General features: G+C 37.8%; 1 non-coding gene across 1 annotated transcript; it reads right to left on the bottom strand.

Annotated features, from left to right (window-relative positions):
- Positions 1–14,173: 14,173 nt before the first annotated feature.
- On the bottom strand, positions 14,174–14,246 carry Trnas-acu. Its single transcript has one exon. It is a non-coding gene; the product is annotated as a tRNA-Ser (tRNA).
- Between the last annotated feature and the right edge of the window lie 2,127 nt (positions 14,247–16,373).

Genomic DNA, 16,373 nt, shown 5'->3' with positions numbered 1-16,373 from the left:
AATCTGCACATGTGTTTACATGCACGCATGTACAGATTTGAACCTATTACTTCTCGGCAAGTCCAGCGTTTCTAATATGTGATAAATTGCCTGCAGATCTCCAGAAACACTTACCTCGGGTGTTGGCAGTCCGGGGGCAGAGCTTTGTGTCGACCGTCTATCCACAGAGGTTTGTGCTGTCAGTAGGTCAATGCAGCACCCAACACAAGGAGTTCCTAGATCCGTTCATTCTCTCTCTGTCATTCTTAAATAAATTCTTTCCTATTTACATTCGATTCACACAAGGGAAGAGGAGTATAAGATTTTCCTCCTCTCTACACCGAATCCCTAAATCCCTCTACACCTAAATCCCTAATTGAGGGTCGATGTGTACTCAATATTACCCCATCTGTCCTCTCACACTAAACATTCACACTAACATTGTCAACAGCTATAATCAATTCAGCACCCAACGCATGCAGTTCCAAACCCATTCGCACTCACGTTCAAGTAGATACAAGTATTATTACTACGTATCAGAGAACAACCCCCTTTCCTCCAAGAATCGGAACAGGATACCCAAATACTTACTGCCGTCCTTCAAGTAGATTCTTCAAGTGTTTCACATCGGTAGGCATTTCTACACGCTCGCTAGAACCAAGGAATTGAACCTTCGATAGGGTGGGACATATCGAGCTACCGGATACATACTCGGGCTTTGGCTCCAAAGTAAGTGTCCGTGTGTCAACCTTGCATGGCCTAATCTTAATCGTGTGAGGACGATCGTTCGGAGTCAGATCCTCCGAGGGCCACCCATCGACAGTGCTCTTGAGACGCTAGAGCTTCACTGTCCCGGCCTTCTTCTACATGCGGCCAGGGTGCTTAACATTCCCAGAACAACTATCCGAAGGGCCTTCCATCCCTACAAAGATATTGGATGTTATTCAAGAAGGCTTAGGATTCATGATGTTGTTCAAGGATTAGTCAAGATATTGGATCTGGTCACTATCACATCTCAGAGATGATAATTTCATTGTTTCAAATATACTCCGTAATCGACATTCTACCGCTGTTGAGAACAAGCAACGACTTGAACAAGTTAGAAATATTAATGCCAGTTTACGCACTGTAAGGCGAAGACTTTCTGAAACTGGATTACGTATAAAAAGGGCTGCCACTGGTCCAGAACTTCTGTCAGTGCACAGAAAAGCTCGGTTATGTTTTGCAGGAAATAGCATCAATTGGTATGAGCAAGATTGAACTAAAATCTTGTTTTCGGATGAGTCAAGGGTTTGTTTGAGGTCTTCTGACGGCCGAGAGAGGGTTTGGAGAAGAACAGAAGAGGGATATATCCCCGCAACTTTTCACTCCGGAGAAGCTATAGAGGTGGTGGAGTTATGGGTTGGGCAGACATTTCTATTGAAGGTCGCACAAATTTGAGGGTCGAGGGTTGATCGAGGTTCCTTAACAGCTGCGCGACATTGACGATGGTTTTATTTTTTGCATGACAACGCAAGGCCCCATATCGTTTGTGCATACTTGGAACGAGATTTCAATGTTTGGCGTGGTCAGCCCGACTTAAACCCTATCGAATCCTTTTGGGGCGAGTTGTCCACGAGAGTAAAAAGTCGCCCAGTGATGCCAAACAATTTGGAGGAATCAAGAATTTAGAAGAAGCGCTGTTGGAGGCGTATGAAAACATTCCACCAAACTCAAGACCTCATAAAATTGATGCCACGTCGAATGCAAGTGGTAATCAACGCTAGAGGAGGAAATACTCTGTACTGAGTTGAGTATTTTCTTCATTGTCCCCATAGCAAAATTTTTGGTAAAATTGTTTTACTCAGTTTAATTTTCTTATAATTTTCTTTAAAAATATCCAGTAAACAACAACAAATAAAAATTATAAGGGTTGCAAGTATTTTCTATGGTGAAAAAAGAGGGTGGCCACATTTTTACTTCTCAGTATAGTTGAAAATTAAATAAAAACCGATTCAACAGGAGGTAGTTTTCCAAGGAATACAACGATTGTATATAAATTCTTTTCTATTATTTTCACATAGCACAGGGAAAGCTAAATGGGACGGTATTCACCGAGAATTCTTAAATTTAATTCCTCCTTGGCAGATTGAGATGTGCACTTTCGGGGAAAGCACAAGGAATTCCAATATGAAATATCGAAAAGCCCATTTCATGGGTTATATATCGAGACTGTTGAATCGCTGTAGACTCGCAGTGCATCCGCACAATTATTTCACGCCCGGTCAAACCCATATAAATATAAGTACGAATAAATGTCGAGTTCAAAAACAAAACTTGCCCCCCTTTAACATACGCTCGATTGAAAAATAGTCGCGTTCCCGTTGACTTTTAATTTTGAATAATTCTCGTCAGAAAAAGAGGGCCGCTATATTATGATATAGTCAGTTGGCAAAACGGAACCGATCCATTACCCTTTTGGAGAAAAGTTGAGTTTTTTCTCTCTCACACTCTCCACCTTCCCTTCTGCACATCATTCCTCATTAACTCTCCAACCTTTTGTTCTAATAAATTTAAAACCGAAAATTCCCTCGGCCCGAACTGTAATCATGGGGAAAGTGGCGAAATGTCAAATGCCGGATGTTTTGAAAATGCAATTCTACCTCAACCTCCCCACATGAGAATAATTTAACCGAGATTTTTTTCATAACTGACATAAAAGCATAATAAAGGTGATGGTGATTAATGCCACTAAGAACGGGAGGTTGGTATTCCCCAAGCACTTAAGCTTTTTTGCTTATTGTACTCTTCCTAGACCCATAGTTCATTTCAAGTGGTTCTATCCTTATTTTACAAAGGCACTCATTTTATTACTGCTCATCTTTTTCCTGAGCTTTCTTAGTACCCTAGGTTATGGCTCCTTCGGGTTGTTGCTTTCGAAGATATGGGTGTTAGGTTTTTCCTCCTAATTGCATAACCTACAAATGAGCACCGAATTGAATATGCCATTGTGTACACGTATTCTCATAGGCCAGTGACCCGGAAAGACCGATCAATATTGGTCTATTGTGCCATTTCCATTATTAACTCCTCGTTGAGGCTTTGTATCAACTTTTTATCTTCCAGGATTCCTCCTTTACCTTCATAGGGCTTACCACTGACAGAGGACATATTCCGCTATTTCTTCTCCTTCCTGGCAATATCTTTAAAGGCTTGTTTCTGATCATACGAGTCTACATATGCCTCTTGTGTATAGAGGAGGCAGATACTGCTGAACATATTATGCAATTACAACTATTTAACTGCCTTTTGTACATAGAAAAATGCTTTGACGTCTAAGTTTAAGGTTAAGCTATGTTTTAAGGTGAAAAAGCAGTTGGACTCTTTACGACCTGCGTTTGACAGATGACAATCTCTATTATTATCTAGATCCTTTCGTCAAGCTTAACTTTTTTTAATCAGGTTTTCCTCTCCAAGCAGAGAATCTAAATCTGCACATGCGTTTACCCAAACGGAGGACATGTTCCGCTGTTTCTTCTTCTTCTTGCCAATTACATGTGTGTTTCTTCTGTTCCTTTGTTGTAGTTCACAGCCTGACGTCGGTTGGCAAACGATCCTTGACTTGAGAAGTAGAACTTCTTGGACTGGTACTGTTGCATTTCTTTTCCCTGGTTATTTTGCTCCACTAGGTTGTCATGTCTTCGTTGAGCAGTTATTTCGCATTTAAAATTTTTGTCTTCCACGTTTAATAATTTACAAGGGTCACGTTGAATATAGCCATGTGTAGGTGTCCCAGATGCTAGTGACCTGTATTGAGGCATAACTTTCCACAGAGTATTACCTACCTTGTTTAGATGTAGCAAAGTGTGCCCTTGTTTTGACTAGTTGAACCATAAGCTTACTATGACTGGCACTACAAGATTTCGTCCATTTCTCGCTTTTTGCTTTGGGTTGACTCATGAGAGATAATTATATGTTTGATTTTGTTCTCCCGATTACATTCCATGGGGTTATAGTTGGCTTTGTAAATTCCCCAGTGGCCAGTTATCTGTCCAATGCGCAAAATTCCTGTGTTCCCTGGCATACATGTTCCTGTTAGACTATGGACTTGAGAATGTTTGGAGGTTTAGAATACATTCACCATTTTGTATTCTGTTTGATGATTTCTGATCATTAGTATAGTTGAATTGGCTCCTTCTTTCAAGAAATAAAAAGTGAGAACTGTTATCGTTGCAAATCTTTTTCCATTCGAAGTTAATATGAATGTCGGTTTCTTCCATATTGCATAACCTTTAAATGTGGTTATCGTTGAATATACCAATGTTGAGTAGGTATGTTTTTAGTCTCTTGTGTAGTGCACCATCACTTCACTGAATTCACTATGTTTAGCTGTAGCGAGTGTGTGCGACTTTTGATGATAGCTCGTGAGTTATATTACCTGGTACCACGAGAGTTCGTCCAATTCTGATACTTTTAGGACTGTTTCTCTGATGGTATGGCGAGGATTTTTTCTGTACATTTTCGTGTAAGATAGTTATGGTGCATTGAGTATGTCATCAGCTTGAAAGAGCTTCATACTTGTATTGCACCTACATAGGACCTATTGCAGCACCCAAAATTTACCTAAGAATCTTTTGATGGCCGTTAGTGATATGCTACTTTTTGTTTGTTCCAGGTGAGCGTCCCAGTTAATTTCATCTCATAGAAAAATTCTAAGTGTTCATAAAAGCACGAGTATTCTGTGGAAAGGTGAGAAAATAATTTATTACTGATAAATACAATATACAAAAAATATCATATCTGTATCGTAACCGTAGGTAAGTTATATTCTAACCTATTTTCTACAATTAGTGGACAACTTTGAGATAACCGTCTCTACGTCTATGTTTGTTTTTTGTTCCGTGGGAAAAGGGTTTTGATGGGTTTTGCTTGTCTGAACCGGGCTCGGCTTTTTAAGTTAGACGCGAAGTTCTGCACTTAAACTCAGCCGTGTGGATTAGAATGAGAATGGGGGCAGTGTGCGACTCTCGTTTCCTTGAAACTATGTTTTAACCCTTTTCGGCGCATTTCGTTGCACCTTCTTATTTCCTCCTGGCGAAACATGCAGTTTTTTACTAAATAATTAAAATCTAAAAATTCAGCAATTTGAAATTTTGCATTGTTTCTTATATTATAAATAAGTCTCTTATGGTTTGCGGAATGCTTGATAATAAAGCATAATTTTTTAAACCGATATACAGAAGACTGTCTTTGGATAATTTTCTATCAACAGATTAAATTATTGTTATTATTAAATTGTAAAATTGGGAGATGTCGTGGTCCTTCCTTATTAACCGCTGATTTGACTCTCGGTCTGGTGATTTCGACTTCAACAGGGAAGAGCGTCGTAGGCCGATGAAGTAGAACGAGGAAAAGTTAAGAGGATTTTGTTGAGTCTCTTTCCAAACTACTCGGGAATTAGTAGCACCCCTAGCAAGTTCTACAACTGTATATACACATTTTAAAAAATTTCGAAAAATCAACAAAACCATGTACCATGTGAAATTACCAACAGAAACGAATTTTTGATGGTCAGATGTCCGGATGAGATTTTGATCAGTGGATTAGAGACAACCTCACCATACTCCAACAAGAACGGGTCAGTTTCTTCGACTCTTGCAGACAATTGGTTACAACCAGTATCGATTCACTTTGTGGTTAATCAAGAGCTTCCTATTTATGTTTGGCCAAGATTATCTAGGAAGAATATTTTCCCTTTCATCGATTGAAAAATCCTCAGAAAATGAGCAATGTTTAGTCTGTAATTGATTTCTTCGTCTTTTAAGGGTTGCAGAAGGCTCCATAGATCCTTGTCGCCATAGTCCAAGCATTTTTTAATTATTCCAAACGACCGGATGACATATTATGGATCAACAATTACTTTTTCAAGTCCTTCTTACATGAGGAATGAGTATAATTGCTTTTGTGAAGAAAATTGAGAGGCAAGGAGAAATCCGCCCTCTCTCTCTCTCCTCTCTCTCTCCTCTCTCCTCTCTCTCTCTCTCTCTCTCTCTCTCTCTCTCTCCCTCCATCTCACTCCCTCTCCTTCTCGCCCTCACCCATTCTCTCTCTCTCTCTCTCTCTCTCTTCTCTCTCTTCTCTCTCTCTCCTGTTTCTCTCATTTCTCTCCCTGTTACTTTATATATACCTTCCCCCCTCTCTGTTCTTATGTCTACCTTTCTCTCTCACTTTTTCAATCTCTCTTTCTCTTTCTCCAATTTCTCCAACTAACTCTTTCACACACTCTCTCTCCCCCTCTCTCTCCGTCTCTCTCTTTCTCTCTCTCTCTCTCTACCTCCTTCCTTCCTTCTATCCTTCCCTCCCTCCCTCCCTCAAAATCCATCTGGTATAAATGGAGATAAAATATAAATATGAAAATAACAGTTGTTCCTCCGAAAAACGTACACTACCTTCTTAACAATACAATTGACTTTTTGATCAATAAGCATTATTATGATTATTATTATTATAAGTATTACTATTAATGTTTTTTATTTACTTTATTGTTTGGTGATTTGGAATGAATTTTTGTCAACAAGAAATCAGGTCGTGGAACAATAACAGTAGCCCATTTTTCCTTCCTCCCCCTTCCATTCTCACTTTATTCCAAACATGATTCAGCATTATTTGGAGAAAAACCAGCTTTGTTTCGTACATTTTATTGTTCATAAGAGCCGTGAGTGTTGGAGTGACCCATAAATTCAGGGCATGGAACACATCTATCAAAGCAAAACTCTCCCTCTACACTCGAATGAAATAACATATAGAACAGAAAAAACGTTATTCTTTGCGTCTCTCTGTTACAATTAAAAACAACTCATGCTACGATTTGGGCCAAATTGATATGGACTTTTATAATATGAAATAACATTAAATAACAAAATAAGGCAAATTAGTGAATCATGGAAATTGTTATTTGGCGTTTTATCTCTTTCCAGCTTGTTTAATCAAATAATTCTTAATAAAAGAATATTTTGCTGCAATGGAATATGAGGTGATGACCATAACAATAATATGTCAATTCTTTAACCTTAAGTATTTTTATACCTCTTTAAGTATTTCGGGAAATGCCCTTTCGCAAACTAATAATAGAAGGAGTACCAGAAGAAACGATTTTGACGAAAGCCCCAATAATATTCGCATACCACCCAACAATTTTATAAGACACTACTTGCATGTTATTGGAAACACGGACTTAAATTGAATACTTGATACATCCCATGAGTTTACCACGAACGATACGTCGGCTTGTAATCAATTTTCATAAGACAAAATCGAATAAAAAATAGATAACGGGCGATTAACGAGGAAGACAGCTAATTACGGACAATAAGTATGTTCAGTTATTAAGAAGGCCTCAGGTTGTTTCAGTAGACTTAGTAAGCCGCAACAATGGTCGTAATGTGGCTTCATCAACAGAGGACAATTAGAATGGGGCGGAGAAGCTATCAACCCCCTTTTCACCGCCTTCTGCTCGCCCTTTGTTTATTGAAAATGGCCCTTTAGAAATTTTAACTTTTGCCAAGGGCAATTTAATATTAAGTAATTGCTCTGGAACGTGTGGAATGATTTTCCGATTCAATAACACTCATATAAATATTCAAAAGTGCGACAGATTATGACGGTACACTCGTTATTTAACACCCTTTGTATATATATTTAATAAAGTACAAAAGGTCAGTAAATAGGAACACACAATGTTTAATTAATTTTATGATTAAAACTGATACAAAATAAAAATATACATATTAGTACATGTAACAAATGTGAGCACAAAATGTTTTTTCACACAGTCTACGTTTGAACTAGATTGGTTTGAGAAATTTGAAATTAAAAATTGTAAAATTGAATATGGAGATAAATGCATTAGTAATATAATAGATTGTGATCTACCTCCCATTTTAAATATGTACATAAATAATATTAAACTTCCAAATATTTAAAATCATTAATTGTTTATGTGTTATTTAATTGTCATTAATTTTTATCATAATTTATTAATCCTTATTAAGGTGTTATTCTAATTTAATTTTTATCTTTTAAATATATACATAAATAATATTATACGCACAAAATAATCAAATTAATTAATTAAATTTTATTAATATATCTTCAATAGTTTTCGTTGTCCGCTTGACCAATTAATATCTTTCAATAAACTAAGGGTTTTAGTTGAGATAAAAAAGTCAGTGTCACGAGCGGCATTCGAACCCACGATCTTCGGCTAGATACGCCGCTGCTCTACCACTTGAGCTATCGTGACCTTGATCCTCTCGGACACTAACTTCCAATCTCAACCTCCCTTTTGAATTTTCATTTTTTTGAAAAATGGCAAAAAGGAGGGAAAATTCAAAAGGTGGGTTTGAGATGGGACGTTAGTGTCCGAGTCGATCGACGTTGTTTAATAAGTTGAAGGAATTCTTTGAGATCCTCTAATGTTTCCGACCATATGCATAAACGGCCAGCGTGACGTTCGAATGAGAAGCTGGTTTTTAATGCCGCTCAAATATCACGTACGAAAATTGCCGTGGACCGGGGGGGGGGTTCAGTCTTACAATTGATGTTGAGAGACGTGAGCTCTTTCAACCTGATGATGACCTGTAGGCTCGAAATCCGGCTCGTTAAAAACTTACTGTGAGTAGGAAATATCTTTTTAAAAATATTGAACAACACACTCACTCCACCATTTATCTTTTCTATGCAGAATTTTTGTTGGTAAAAAAATATTTTAACCTACTTTGCTAGGTTGGTCAAGTGAAAATAGATATTTTCCGGCTAGTTAGCAGAGGGAATGTTTCCCCTAACGTCCAGTGTTCAATTTAAAAACTTCATAACTCCTCTGGACTTTATCCAATTCCAAAATTATTAGAACAGCTGGAAACCCGAATATCTCCAGTTTCAGACTATGTCAACAATGTTTGTACACTAGTTATGTGGATAGTTAGGTGTTTTATAATTCCGGTTCTAATTTACGTACAAAAGACATGTTTGCACCATTATGTTTCGATTAATTTTTTCAAAACAACGCAACAGCAGAGGTCATATCAACCATCGGACTGCCGTGGGTTTTGAAAAAAAGCCCATTTGTAAGTATATCGGGTTCGAATGCAGGGCTGCTGGATTCGAACACGGGACCTTTTCCTTACGGTGACGAGCGCCGTCTTGTCTAAAGATTTCTGTGCATTGCTAGAGAGATTGAGAAGTTACAACTATTTTTGTGATTTTTGAAAATAAATCGAAAGCATTTGCAAGGCAAAACCATTGAGACAAAATTTGTATTCGATGTTTTTTGGGGTGCAGAAAACGAGTATCGACCTTTTTTGTTTTTAAATAAATATTTTAACCTGCTTTGATAGGTTGCTCATACAACAAATGGACATTTTTTTGGCTGCATTAACAGGCCAGTTTTTCGCCCGGTGTAACATTTAAAAAATTCACAACTCTTTTGGATTTTGATCAAATCGAACGTTATTAGAAGTTTTGGAAAACTGAATGTACTTTCAGATTATTTCAGTTATGTTTTGATTTTATGTTCATTAATAATATCTGACAAGAATAATGACGGAATCAAGAAAAAAACTCCGTAGAAGGTAATTTAATTTTTGACCCAGGGTCGTTCCGACTCGTGAAAGAAAGCGTAATCTATGATGAGACTAAGTAATCGGAGAATAATGAGAAAGCAAACTTGCAGGGTGATAAAATAAGTCTGCGCATTTTCGTCGCAGAGTTTCCCCTCGGAAAATTGATGGGAAGAGGTTTGAAATTACAATAACTTTTTCCTTTAAATTACCACCCATGATTTTTTTTCTTCTTTTAACTCTCCTAATGTTGTAATTCCCTCCGCAGTGATAATTCGGTTAAGCTTTTTTTTTTGCAAGACTTGCGAGAAAAGGATTACATTTTTAAAATTGTTTTGAACTAAGTTTATCTCGAAAATGAAAAACAAGCTTCTATGCTGCTAATTACGAAAAATAAATTAATTTTGTCATTTTCTGTTCTTTGTGTCCTATCAAATGTCTTTACACGCGTGCGATATTAATTTTAATAAAATTGTTTCCCATCCGTTAAATACGCCTTATTGGGATTTTGAATGATCTTCGTACCGTGTGATACCAATGGGAAAATTGTTTCAGAAATAGGTTTACGATTAAAACGAAATAGCCCTTTCCGTGTTTACCTATCTTCACGTCTCATCTTTCTAATTTCTGCCATTAATGGCTACAAGGGTAGTAATTCTTTGAAGAAGAATTGCGTGATGCGTTTCATCGGCAAATAGTCGGTTAAGTAATTGAAAACCTCCTGAGGCCTTCCTGCCACAGGACAAAAAGCCTTTTTCACGTACTTTTTCAGAAATTGATAGACTTAGAAGTGGATGATGTTATATCATATTTCAATGAATAAACAACTAGATTAATTTATGAATTGGGCCATTTGAAACTTTTTTTACCTTGGCAGGTTCTTACTTTATTGGCTTACCAATTAACGCTGTTTTGCTCTGTAAGACGGGTCCATTGAAATATTAAGTGGTTCGTTTATATATTCTTTTAATTATTTCATGAGCTTTCCTCAATTTGGTTTGCGGGGTGAAGAACATATAATTTGGTCCTGACCGATAATTTTGGTTTACTTATACACGCAGTTGTCGTCTGACAGATGACCAAACTACGGATCGCTAATCCAGCAGACCTCTACGGGATGATTAACCTGTAATTTTATAGTTGCCAATCATTTTGGTCGGCCAATCCTCACTTCTGTGGTCCGATAGATAAGGTACGACCAAATTACGGGTTCATCATCCCCATATACTCCACATACTCATCCTCCATTTAATTATATTATTTGGAGGTCGTGAGATGCGGTCTGGTGGTGAGATGTGGTCTCACGACCTCCAAATAATCATCAAGTAACGTCCACTAAACACCACACATTTAATTATATTGTTAAAAAATGTATAGTATAGTAATTTCACATTATTTTGTTCTGAATATCGCATTTCACCATCTCCATTGCTGGGGCCGCATAACGAATGATTGGTAACGACCAAACAACTGGTCCATCATTTCGCATACCTTGGAAAAACTCACAAAGGGGATGATGGTTAGCTCTGCGGGGTGATACCCCTGTACATTGGAAACCGATCAGACCACAACAGCGATGGTAGGCATACGAAAATAATGCGAAAAGATGAAACAGATTTTATCACCCGTCGACCCATGGTAAAAATAACACATTTCAAAAGAACGGTTTGCGGGGCGTCCGTGGCCGCAACGGTTAAGGTGGTGACGCGGCGCTCATCGCTGTAAGGTAAAGGTCCGAATTCGAATCCAGGCAGGGGTCATGCATTCCGACCCGGCATACATGCAAATGGGCTTTTTTTCATAACACCGGTACTCCATGGGCTCATATAACCACACCCTGTAAAAAAAGAACATTTAATTTGCCATAAAACGTCTAAATTGTAAGATTTCTTCTTGAGGTCTGCTGGAGTGATAGACCAAAAACAGCGACGAAAGACAGACCTCAATGATGAACAACGACCAAACTAAAGTTTCATTACGTGACAGCATCAATGGAGAAATCTCATGGTTTAAAATGACAGGTCCAGCATAAAATATCCAAATTGGGAGATTTCTTAGTGAGTTCTGCTGGATGATGCTGGTGTAGTATGACTATCTGTACCAAAACAGCATAATGGTCGTGCAGTCAGACCGAAAACTAGGAGGATAGGCGAACGATCAAACCGCATGTTCATCAAGCCTCATACTCAATGGATCAAATTACATTTTTTTTAAACGTATAGTCCTGTTGTTTCATATTATTGTGGTCAGAGTATCGGCATTTCATCATCTTTAGTGCTGGGCCTCATTAAGAATCATTGGTAAGGACCAAACTACACGTTCACTGTCTTGCAGATAACATGGAAAAACATCGCAATGGTTGGGCTGGGGGTGATAACCCTGGAGATTAGTCATCGATCAGCCCACGACAGAGGCTAAGCAGACGAAAATAATGAGGCAAGACGAAAAAGTACAGTTTTATGACCTTGCCGACCCAGTGGAGAAATTTTACAATTATAAAATACGTTTATTATAGAATAAAACGTCCAAATAATAATATTTCTTCTTAAGGTCTGCTGGATGATACTCGGGTACTTTGTTCGAATGATAGGCCAAAAACAGCGAGGATAGATATCTCAAAATGATGGAAAACGACCAAACTATAGGATTCATCACCTCGCAGACCCAATGGAGAAATCCCATGGTTTAAAATAACAGGTTTAACTACAGCATGAAATATCCAAATGGGGAAATTTTTTCTTGAGTTCTGCTGTAGTATGACCATTGATACCAAAACAGGAAAGATAAGCGGACAGAAGTTATGCGATACGACCAAACTACACGGTTATTACCTTGAATATCTTACGGAGAAATCTCCCACTTTAAAAGAACGTTTAATATAGCATGAAAAGGCCATACGATTTCTCATTGAGGTCTGCTGGATGATGGTCCTACAGTTTAGGCATCTGTCTGTCCAAAATCAGTGAGAATCGGCACACCAAAATGGTGCGAAACGATCACCCTCACCTCGTAATCCCAATGGCGAAATCTCTCGATTTGATATGACTCATTTGATATAGCATAAAACACCTCAATTGTAAGATTTCTTCTTGAGGTCGATGGATGCTTCTGTAGTTTTGTCATTTGATAGACCAAAAACAGCGAGGATAGACAGACGAAAATGATGCATAACGATAAAATTACATAAAACACTATTTAACGATCGTTTACTAAAATTTTCGACTGCATATCCGCGCTAGTTAGGTCTACCAGCTTTTCACTACTTTCTGTGTTGGATCTGATTTGTATTTTACTGATTTAATGTGAAAAAACACAAAAGCCAAACAACACAGAACACTGATACCGGGAGACCTTATCGATCAAAGATCTAACTACAGATCTCAGCAGAAAATCTTACGAAAAAACAGATTTAACATTTATGACAATATTGCGCCGTACAACTACGATGTTTATTTTACTACTGCAGCAAAGCGGCCTGGGGAAAAATGAATTTCATCTCTTTTCATATTTTTTCTTTTCTTTTATATGAGGATCGTCAAACGTGTCGATTTGCTTTCGGAATGTTGAAATGACGACATTTATGCGTCGCGATGGAGGACAATACGGCGTCTGCTATTCAAGCCAACCGGTATGAAACGGTAACATCGGCATTGGGAAGGGGGAAGACTACAACGAATCTTGGACGACTGCAATGCGGGAAGCTACTAAATACTTGTAAACTTAAAAGTCACCTGCTTTGAGTGGCTTGCTTCAGCCTCATAACGATCCTAGTACCGCCGGTAAAGCTCAACTTGATAATTCATTCAAAAGCAAAACTCTTGCAACTGATTTTATATTATGTCAAAAAAACATAGTTACTTGAAAAGATTTAGCATACATTTGTACTGTCGTGGCAGGACTCTTTCTTACATTTTCTTCCGGCCATTTTTTGCTTGTTAAAATTTAATCTTACAAATTAAGAATTACATTTATATAATATTTACATTTATTTGTACAAAATCGAAAATGTAAACTCGGAATGTAGACGATTTTTCAGATTTTCTCACTTTTAACAGTCATAATTATTGTAATTTGGTCGTTACCGATTATTTTGTCTGTCATCACTCGTTATTTTAGGAGCGTTTTGGATATTTCACTATCTTCAGTTTGGATTTTACGGCCCAACAGTAAAAATTGCGAAATTCTTTCCCTTTGAACCGATCCAGGTGAATGATGCCTGATGGTTGATATATATATATTTATCTTATACATTTTATATTATATATATGTAGTGAAGGACATCATATCGAAACTGGGTTACTAACTGCCAGCCTGGCTACCTCAAAAACTCGCGAAGCTATCGACGACCGGCATGACGGTAGTTGAAGTTCGAATCATTCATCTTCATCAGCCTGGACGACATGAAGATGTCGAAATGCTGAAATATAATTTGGCCGTTTTATACTATATTAAACGTGATGCTGAAGTTTGGCATCAACTAGGATAAGCAGGCCAACATTATCGGTAACTCATTTACGTTTTCGTAGTCAATTGATCAAGTTACTTCTTTCAATCAAATAGTTATTCTTTCTAAGGACTTGGTTGAGATAAAAGGTCAGTGTCACGAGCGGGATTCGAACCCACGACCTTCGGCTTAGTACGCCGCTACTCTACCACTTGAGCTATCGTGACTTCCATCCTCTCGCATACCAACTCTCCATTTCAACCAAACCTTTCGAACTTTTCTTCCTTTTTGCCATGTTTCAAATGTCGTGTAATCTATTTGATTCTCGGCGACAGATGAAGTGGCCACAGGGAGCGGTTTCGTAAAGTAATACTTCTTTTACATTTCAAATATTTACGTTTTCGTAGACAATTGACCAAGTTACTTCTTTCAATCAATTAATTATTCTTTCTAAGGTTTTGGTTGAAAATGGAAAAACGGAGGGAAAATTCGAACGGTTGTAGTAAACCTGTTATTTTAAACCATGGGATTTCTCCATTGAATCCTATAGTTTGGTTGTTTTCCATCATTTTGAGATGTCTATCCTCGCTGTTTTTGGCCTCTCATTCGAACAAAATACACGAGTATCATCCAACAGACCTCAAGAAGAAATCTTATTCTTTGGCCGTTTTATGCTATAATAAACGTCTTTTATAATTGTAAAATTTCTCCACTGGGTCGGCAAGGTCATAAAACTGTACTTTTTCGTCTTGCCTCATTATTTTCGTCTGCTTAGCCTCTGTCGTGGGCTGATCGATGACTAATCTCCAGGGTTATCACCCCCAGCCCAACCATCACCCCCTTTGCGAAGTTTTTCCATGTTATCTGCATGACAGTGAACGTGTAGTTTGGTCCTTACCAATGATTCTTAATGAGGCCCAGCACTAAAGATGATGAAATGCCGATACTCTGACCACAATAATATGAAACAACAGGACTATACGTTTAAAAAAATGTAATTTGATCCATTGAGTATGAGGCATGATGAACCTGCGGTTTGATCGTCCGCTATCGTCCTAAATTTCGGTCTGACTATACGACCATTAACCAGCAGACCTCATGAAAAAGCCTACAATTTTGACGTATTGCCATACTAAACGTTATTCAAAAATTATTATTTGGAGGTCGTGACACACGTACAAGCACTTACAACACGACACACAAGAATGACTCATCTACACGGAAAACAAACACTTTGAGCCCTGAAGATGATCTCACTAAAGGTCGAAACGTTGGCATGATAAAGAAAACGTTTTTCTAAGACCAACGTAACACCAGACCGCGCCTCACGATCTCCAATTAATAGTTGGCTGAAGGTCACTAAATACCACACATTTATTTAAAAAGTAAATAAGTAATAATTAAATAAACTGTCTATTTCTCATAATATCGGGGGGGGGATGAACCTATATATTGGTCTTATCCAATTAGTTTGGTCAAAATAACGCGTATTTTCCGACATATTCAGTGCTGGGTTTGTGGTATTATGTTTACTTGGATCACTTGTTTGTTGTTTTCTATTTCTTTCGTCGTTCAGACACTATTCACTTTAATTAAAGAAAATATTACATATTAAAAAAGTGAAGTCATCGTTGTGTTACTTGTATTGCATTGGATTTGTCCCAAAAATTAAATATACTAATTTTATTTGTCGTTGTTTACTTGCTAATGGGAGCGATTTGATTTTAATCTAAATGACATTCAACATAATATAAACGTAGGCAGTAAAAGTAACAGGGGGCGTTTTAAAAGCTTTACGGATGGTGTACTCAGTAATTCACCCTTTAACATCTTAGGGGCCGTGTTATACGTCGCTCATATACAAAACTTTTTATATGTAAATCACATTCGTTTGGAATTTTCCGACGAATCGATATCTCACCCGTTCGACGTTCCGGGAACGGAAGGAATCCGGGTTTTGGGGGGAAAAAAAATTCAATCCGAGAGAGGCGAGACATTCAAAAGAGGGAACCCCTTGTCAACGGTTTATTTAAATCCAGGGGACGGCATTAAATTACTTAATCCACAAAATTTAAATTAAAACAAACCCCCGAGTCGTCCGGGTACTCTTCCTTGTAAACCAGGAGGAAAATGAATATGCACAAAACTCGTTGGGGATAACACGTGTTAATAACTTCCCAGTCATGCTTTTCGGACAACCAGGACAGCTAAATGCAACCGGAGAGGGCGTCCAGTTAAAACGCGCCTGGAACTGTAAACAAAAATCTGAAAAAACAACAGGCAATCGAGTTTTTTTTTAAATAAAAATTTTATACTAGGGCTATTGTAATTGCAATGTCAATGTAAACGATCTA

Source organism: Cimex lectularius, unplaced genomic scaffold, assembly GCF_000648675.2.
Source record: "Cimex lectularius strain Harlan isolate CLEC.00 unplaced genomic scaffold, Clec_2.1 scaffold60, whole genome shotgun sequence".
NCBI lineage: Eukaryota > Metazoa > Arthropoda > Insecta > Hemiptera > Cimicidae > Cimex > Cimex lectularius.
Note: the sequence above shows the minus strand (reverse complement) of the source record. Positions and strands in the feature narration are given on the sequence as shown.